The sequence below is a fragment of the Parasteatoda tepidariorum genome, chromosome 4 (assembly GCF_043381705.1).
Source record: "Parasteatoda tepidariorum isolate YZ-2023 chromosome 4, CAS_Ptep_4.0, whole genome shotgun sequence".
NCBI lineage: Eukaryota > Metazoa > Arthropoda > Arachnida > Araneae > Theridiidae > Parasteatoda > Parasteatoda tepidariorum.
In genome coordinates, this window is record NC_092207.1 from 72,227,903 (window position 1) to 72,237,419 (window position 9,517).

The window sequence follows — 9,517 nt, forward strand, 5'->3', positions numbered from 1 at the left end:
GGGGGGGGGGGGGTATTAGCATGTCTTCAGTAAGGAAGAATTTTCTACGTTTGGTGGTATATACCACAATTAACCAAAAGAAAGAATGATAAGCCAAAAACGAAACAAAACAGAACAACACGCAAAAGAATATTTGCCAAAGTAAGGAAGGATGATAATCTAACGAATAATAATAAACTGTATCACCCACAACTCGCCAAATGGCGGCACTAAAAATTAAAGAGATAAATTTCCAATGAGCTGCACAATCGGTCTTACCGATGAGCAGACCTAGTGCGTTCTCTAGAGGTGGTATCCACTCTTTCAGGACCACCACAATGGGTGAGATACCGTTGGTCATGTTAATTTGGACGTCTAGTTTCTGCCACACTAGATGGCAGCACCAAGACTCTATTTGGATGCTAAAATTAAAGAGATACAGAAAAACAATTTTGTTATAAAAATTTTTATTAAAAATATTTTTATTCAAAAACAAATAATTAAGTAATTATTGTTGCATAACAATTAAAAAATTTTTTAATCAAACAAGAATTGTAATCGTCTTGTTTGCTGTCCAAATCTGTTGATAACTTTTTCAATGAATTCTGAGTCATCTTTGATTCTTTTCTTATGCACACTGAGCATGCACAAACTTGGCAGATATCTGAGCTATATTTTTAAATTCCATTTAATAAAATATAAATGATATTATATTTTCTATTAGTTATTTAGTTTAACAAAGGTGTATAACACAAACTGACTTCTCACAACTGCAAAACTTCATCAACACAATTAACCAAAAGAAAGAATAAGCTAAAAACGAAACAAAACATAACAACAAGCAAAAGAATATTTACCAAAGTAAAGAAGGATAATAATCTAGCGAATAATAATAATCTGTATCACCCACAACTCGCCAAATGGCGGCAATAAAAATTAGTTTGATTTCTGAGAGAAATTTGTTTTCACGAAAGATAAAAATAATTTCTTTTGATAAATTTCGTAAGTGCTACAACTAATTTTAAGTTATGTTTCATGAGGAATTAAGAGTATAATTCCCATCAAAATCTTGACACGAATTCAGAGGGGGGTTCTATACATATTTGGAAATTTTTTTTAAACGCGAAAGGAATTGTAAAATTCATTTAATGTTAAGATTAGTTGTTATCATTTAAGTGGTAAATATTAGAAACTTATGTATTTATGTTCCCTCCCCACTGATTTTTAGGCTACATTTTTGTGGAATCTCCTGTCACCATAAAGTGTTGGATTTACATACAGTTCCTGGCCAAATTATTCGACGCACTATAAGATTCTATGTAAAATCTTAATTATTAGGTGATAATTGTTTTCACGCTACTGAAACCGGTTTGCGCTTGTTTATGTTCCTGTATCAATTGGTCAAATTAGACGATTTATAATATAAATTCAACAATTGGATAAATAAGACGATATATTATATAAATATAGAATATTTATTATATCAGGTATTATATTAGTATATTCCAATAATTACACCAAATTATTACATGTTTTGCGCGAGTTTATATGCAATACTTTAATATTTAACTATACATGTAATGGGTTTTTATTCAGGAGATTTTTTATATGCTTCCCTTTTGTATTTATTTTTAACGTATTGCGTTACAATGTTGACCAATTGATACACGAACCAGATACAAACTGGTTTCAGTCGCGTAAATACAGTAAAGCTGTGTAGTATCACCTGATAATTAAGATTTTACATAGAATCTTGTAGTACATCGACATCACATTAATCTGTATTAGCAACAGCTCGCTAGATGGCAGCACTAAATTTAATTTTGATTTCTGAGAGAAATTTGCTTTCACAAAAGATAAAAATAATTCCTTTTGATGGATTTCGAAAGTTGTACAACCAATTTTAAACTGTTTCTAAATAAAGAGTATAATTTCTATCAAAATCTTGACACTAATTCAAAGGGGAGTCTCATACATATATGGATTTTTTTTTAAACATGAATATATTGTTTTTTTCTTATTTATTTTTTATAACTCTTCACAATACAAAGTAAACAAAAAATATTCACATGTCTTCCCGAAGAACCATTAGAAAAAAAGCTAAAAATATAGATTAAAAAAGCATTGATATATTTTTAATCTTGATATAACTGAAAATATCAGACTTTAAGACTAAGATTTCTTATCTATTTTAAATTAAAATGCTTATACTTTCTTTTCAATATTTTCGGATATTAGGGCTGAAAAAAAGTTTTTTTTAATGCAATTGCAACAGTTTTCTATTTTATTGTTTTTTTAAAATTTCACAGAGAAAAATCTCAAAGCATATACTGAATGCAAACAAATTTAAAATAACTCAAAGTTGTACACTAACTTCTTTAAATAAGAGCCTTTTTTGTCATACCTTTAACATAAACAGGGTAATATTTAAATAAAAAATTAAAGTTTTTACAGACATATTTCTATTTCTCAAATAATTGAAATTTTTCAAAAATAATAAAAAATTCCAGATAGAGTTTTTTAAAAAAAGTCTTACTTAAATCTGGTTATAATTTTATTATGATTCCACTATACAGAGCATGTTCAATTCAGGACACGTGTTTAACGATAAAATGTCTCTATATGTGGTTTTCAAAAATTAAGGATAACCGTTGTAAATTTAAAATATATAACTAAGCGTTTCACGTACGTTTCAGCTTAGCACAAATAGCTCTAAAAATTAGATAATGATTTAAATAAACTATAAATCTAAGATATCTGAAAATTAATTTATTTAGGATGTCAGAGAAAAGTATCCGAAAGTGCATGACAACTACGCTCAAAGATTTTTTTTTCTTCTTTTTTTATTTCCAATGGCCAGAGTTTCAGAAAGACCTCTACACCACAAAAGGGGAGAAACAAATGAGAATATAAATAAAAGAAAAACATAACAGACGTGACGAGAAAAGTCTCTGAACTCAATAAGTCCCTTGCGAACCAGTACTGGTGTGGTCTGGATACCTTCTCTTCCTGAAGGTCACAGAGAATGCACAAAGGAGCTTGTGCAACATGAATTCGATGAAGATGTTTAAGGAGGCAGTCTTGGCCAGTGGCCAGTCGAAACTAGTAGTATACTCACCAGTAACCAGCATTTCAACTCTATGGTCGAAACTCGACGACTGCTTTGCGTCTTGGCCGCATAGGGAGATCTTGAACTGTTCCTAATAGGGAACCCTAACAAAAAATAAGGTGTTTTTGGATTGTTTTGAGGTTGACAAGTGAACAAAAGAACACACCTGAAGTATAAAATGAGGTTATGTTTTGCACCAAAAATAACTTCATCAATAAACCTCATTTACATCTCATATTCAACCTCATGTATAGCTATAGTTTTAGTTAAGTTATACTTTTAGTTGAAATCGGGGGAAATTATTCTCACATCATATATATTTATTTGCTTAAAGTGTAGAAAAGCTAGCATGTACCGCTCAGAAACAACCACTCTTAGATGGTTGTTACTGAGGTAGATTTCTATCAACCTCAAATAACCTCAAGTGTGAATAAAACAACTTCATACTCCTTGATTATGAACCTCGGGAAGTTGATTTCGCATGGATGTTTTTGAAGTCAATTTAGGAAAAAAAAGCTCAAGTTAATCTTAGCACCTCAAAATAACCTCAAAAACACTTGACATTTTTGTAAGGGAAGTGCCCATAATGGGGTATGGCAACATTTCCGGGCATGGATTCCTAAGCAGTTTTAACTCTGACGATGAGCCATAACTCCCTTAGAAGTTTGTCGCAACGTTTATGCAACCCCCTGTTGTATACTATAACGTTTTTAAACTTGTACATTTCGAGAAAAAAAAACGGTCTTAAAATTGCTATAACAGACTAATACATTGTGGTTTCGAGAGAGAAATCTATTGCAGATTTGAAATCAACGACTCGAAAATTTCCAAGATCGATTTAAAAAATCTCATACGACAGAAAACATAAACAACAACAAAGAATTTTCCCCAGTGTAATCTCCCACAACTGCACTAAAAGTTTCCCTCTTTCAAAACTACGTTTTTCATCTTTCCATAAAAAAAGCGTATATTGATATCCTTAATGCTTTATCTTTTAATATTTTATCGTAAAATTAAGTCATATTAGTGATCTTCTCTGACTATCTTTTATGCAACGAACTCTTTCTAAAAAAAAAGGAGGAGGGGAAATCACAAATTGACATAACCAATCCATCAACCTACTTAAATGTCTAAAGTAGACATTTCATTAAATCAACAACGTTGTTCAAGTGGAGGATTCACCCGTCCGTTAAATGTAGGTCAAATCATTTTCACTAAGAATGGAAACGAGTTAAATTCGCCCCAGTGAGCATAATTTTTACACACTAAGACAACATCCTTGACCTTCATATTCTTCCATATCTTCCTCCTCTTAACTGAAGATTCTGACAAGAAGAGGGTTATTTCCGGATCCCCGTGGTCTTCATCACCTGTTGCATCCAATTAAAAGAAAACCCTCTAGTCAGTGCTGTGTCTTTCACGCCGTTACTTAAAACCGTTTTGAACTTGACAGTGACCTTTTCAGGAGAGTTCAAAGCGTATCTGGTTTTTAAAAGCTGTCTTTCCTTCTTGTTAAAACATAGGCAAACTTTGAGCACCTGTTCTGTAAGAAATGAGTTAAGACCTCGGATGTTTTCTTAAAGGAATATAGTATACTTGTTGCTTGGCTCTTAACTCTTCAAAAGATGTGTTAAAATTAGCTTTTAAGTTTTGGCCATCTAACAACAGTGGATAAATTTTCCCACTCCAGAAAATTTCTTTTAATGTCTTACCATTCTTATGGCTGCTACAATTCAACAACAACAAAACTATCTTGAAAACTTTTATATTAAAAGAATCGTTTTTCTCAAAAAAATTGCCTTTTTTGCACAATTTACAATAACATTTTTATTTTAAATGAAATAAGGAACATCGATGATCTTTTAAAGCTACAATTTGTTGTACAGCTACAGTTTGTAAGTGCTGCAATATTTGACAGTCTTTTCATCCCAGGAAAAATGTTGCTATATTTGCAATGATAACTGCAGTCGAAAATAAGATTCTTTAATAAACGAAAATAAATAATCGAAATGAAATATTATACTAGAGTACTAGACCTTACGAGACAATTTTGGTGGCAATGCTCATAAATTCATAATATTATAAATATTTAATTAAACCATTCTAAATTGTTTTCAGACAATTTGAGACAAGCTGATTCAGTGGCTAGCGTTGTATTAAATAGTTTGCGTTTGACAAAACTTGCGTTGACAAAACTAATGATTTTGACTACCATTCTTATGTCTGCTCCAAATCTTATTCAGAAAATATCCTTTTCTTTTATTAAATGAGCTAAAACAGTCTTGATGCATAGGCTTATCACACTCCATATCTATCTTCAGATTGCTTTTAAGAAATAACTAGGCGTATTTTTAAAATTGAAAATTTGAAAAACGATTTTGTGATTGCATTGATCATGGAATCAATTGCTTAAATTGAGTATTTTGTTTAGAATTTGTTTTTTATTATAAAGAAAACAAACAATTCGTAACTAAGCTCATTACAGATACATTTTTAGAGGCCGCATTCTAACTTCGGTACCCGAATTTGCGCCTGCACTGTGCTTGAAAGTTGTATTGAAAATTCACTATCTACTATTCCCTAATCACTAATAATCACGATGTAATGAGAGTTAGGTGATTATTTCTGCCCATCTGTATCATTTGTGGGAAAAATTTAAACTAATGTTTCAATTTTTCCATGTAAATGAAAAACAATGATGTTAAGGAACAAATAATCTTTACAAAAAAGAATTTGAGGAATATTTCGTATTAAGAAGCATTATATTAATGTGGGAACATTTTGGAATAACTATATCTGTAAATGTAATCTCCAAAATTCTGACACCTGACAGCGGCACTTAACCTTCAAAAAACATTAGTGTAGGATATGCCGGTAAAATGTATACTAGGCAAAGGCACTTGACCTTAAAACTTACATCCGTGTTGGGACTATCGGAAAGTAACACTAAACCTTTAAAAAAGAAAAAAAAACTTTAGTGTAGAGTATACCACGCAAATGTGTACCGGGCAGTGGCAGTTAATTTTTTTAAGGAAAAAGAAACATTATTTGGATGTTTAGGATATAAAGGGAAAGAGTTAACTACCCGTATTTCACTCTAAGTCATCAACATTATTTTGAGAAATTATAGGTCTGATCGTATCCAAAATATCCAAATTCCATAGTCCATATCCAGTATCCAAATTCCATATCACGTCAACAGGTATATTAATAGCAATTTTCCCTGAAAAGAAAAAAAAAGAAAAAAAAAGCAAACAGTGAAAATAATTGCAAAATACCGTAAGCAACATTTAAGAAATCCCTTTCGCAGTAAAAAGACTGTTTTTCCCTTCTTTTCCCTAGATCTTCTTCATAGTACTCTAGTTTTTCCCTAAGTACCAAATTGAGAACTTTTCCTCCAGAATACTTTAAATTCGTGACCTATCGGGTTCTTTAAATAAATAGATACAATTAATGCTTCTATTATCAAGTTATTCTTCCTGTTTACAATCCTATAATAGTATGATACTATAAACATTTTATTTACCGCTCACGAAGAGATGGTCACGCACGAAAGAAACCTCAACTGCGTGAAGGCGAAACACTCACACCATAAAAAACTGAGAAACAAAGTTTTCAATACTGCTGATAACAAACACTTGCTTTTAAAAAATAATATTTCTATATATGACCTACTTTCTAAAATTCTTCCAAATGGCAGTAGTATTTTTTGCTGAAAATCTCATTTGTTTATTTACTCACAGCTGAAAGTAACGGTATCCTGATTATTACATTATAAAAATGGGGTCATAACTATCAGATTATGGAAAAATTTACTGAGCTTTTGATTTTATGGGAAAGCTAAAAAAATCGGTAATTTTTACTGAAGAACTTTGATTATCATTTTGGTAAAATAAACAATAAAATATGACTTCTTAATCTGTGATAAAATTTAGTAAACGTGGTAATATTTGACAGTTTTATCACGATATATTTTAGCATTAGGAGAATTTAGTTATTTAAGAGAAACAAAGTTTAAAAGGACGCAATCTTGATAGTTAGTATTCTGAGAAAAAAATGGCAAGAACTTTCTGAATATGGTAAAATTTCTGGCATTATGGGGACAGAAAAGTTCAGAATCTTTTATCGAAGCGCCTTATTTACGATTCTGGTAAAATTTACAATAAAATAAGATTTTATAATATTTGGAAAAAAATCGCTAACTGTGGTAAAATTTAGCAGTTTTAATACGATACCTTAGAGGATGGTATAGAATTCATTTAACCAGTTAAATTTGCTTTTCAGTTTTGTAACCTTTTTTAAATGTGTTATAAAATAAGAACTATAATTTTGAAAACCAGAATATTCTGTAAACCATTACCATATGAACGGAAGAATCACGTGAAGGAATGATTTTTATACCTTATATTTTGGTTTTATTAACCAGAATTATTTTGTTGTTTCAACCAGAAATATCATTAACATACAGTACGGTTGTTTTATCAGAGTTTTTATCTCCATTTAAGGATAATAACAAAAGACATTAGGAATGAAATAATCGCTATATTTAAGCCTTTTAAGGAAAAATACTCTATTTATTATTGTAAGGTAAAGTATTTTTTATAAAAAAAAATTATATATAAAAAAATTAAACAGAAATACATTACCCTACATTACGATAGTTTTACCAAAATTGACATCAATATTCATTAATTATTACTGGTTGAGAACGCAAGATTATTAGTACAATATCCCCTATGGAACTATTTAGTTTTTGATATTTCGTTCGAGGGCGCCGTTTTATGATTCCTCAATTTCATTTCACAATTCTCAGCTTTCTATTTCAAACATTTTCGCAAATGGGTCTTTAATTTTTTTATTGATTAATTAATATTTTCCCCTAGGTTTTAAATAAAGTCGTACATATTTTACGTTAATTAAAATTTTATAATGTGGTGTAGTTCTCAAATTAAAATTATGAGAATATTAGAAAATAACATTTAATATTAAAAAATATATATAATATATATTAGTCAAAGTGTAAAATAGGAACATTTTAATAAAACAAAAAAAATTCGTCCGTTTTTGCTAATTTTTTAATAATTTGGTAAATAAAAGGTAAAAGAATAAATATCATCATCAGAAACACGCGATATACATACCATTTAAAACAAGAATTTGAGAACGTCGTCACCATATTTTGAGAACGTATTAACGTTTATTTTACTTGTGATAACATAACTTCCAAGAAGAAAATAATTCTGTTAAAATTATCTTTCTATATATTTATGACATTTCTGATAAACGACAATTGTAGTTATAGAACGAAAATTCAAAATATAAGATATTTAAACTACTCAGTTGGTAAATAATTCATTCATATTACTACGGTTTACCTGAAATTATAGTTCCTCTTACTACACATTTAGATCATATTTTCAAAATTTTATCACATATTATAAAATTATATTAACTACATTACTAACATAGTTAACTATACCAAAATCATTACCAATGCGCTTCGGTAAAAATTATCGAGCTTTTTGGTGTTCCCATAGAGCCAGAAAAATGATACATTTCTTGTAGTTATGAACATATATTTTTTTCTTTCTTGGCCAATTTTGATAATTTTGAACATGCTTTTTCTTTCTAGGCCTATTCTGGTAGTTTTAAACGTACTTTTTCTTTCTAGGCCTATCCTGGTAGTTTTAAACGTACTTTTATTTTCTAGGCCTATTCTGGTAGTTTGGAACATACTTTTTCTTTCTAGGTCTATTCTGGTAGTTTCAAACATACTTTTTCTTTCTAGGCCTATTCTGGTAGTTTTAAACGTACTTTTTCTTTCTAGGCCTATTCTGGCAGTTTGGAACATACTTTTTCTTTCTAGGCCTATTCTGGTAGTTTCAAACATACTTTTGCTTTCTAGGCCTATTCTGGTAGTTTTAAACGTACTTTTATTTTCTAGGCCTATTCTGGCAGTTTGGAACATAATTTTTCTTTCTAGGTCTATTCTAATAGTTTCAAACATACTTTTTTTTTCTTGACCTATTCTGGGTAGTTTTGAGCATATTTTTCCTTCAAAGGAAAGCAAAGATAAATGATTTAGAAAAACGTGAGGTAAAATAATTTTTGATAGATTACAGGATAGTAAAGCCCTATTACAAAATATTTATTGAATTCCGCCGTGTCTTTGAACGTATGTATTCTGAATTCGGTGAGGATCGGTATATAGTACGGACATAAATACACCCACATGCAGATTCTGCTTCTTTTATATAAATACAACAATTTTATTGTTTCATCTTTTTTTACAATAAATAATTATTGGAAATAAAATAAAAATTGAAACATTACCTGAAGTACATAAAAATTCAATAATTATTTTTTATATTACAACTGAAACTACTCATTAAAAAGGAAATATATATATATATATATATATATATATAT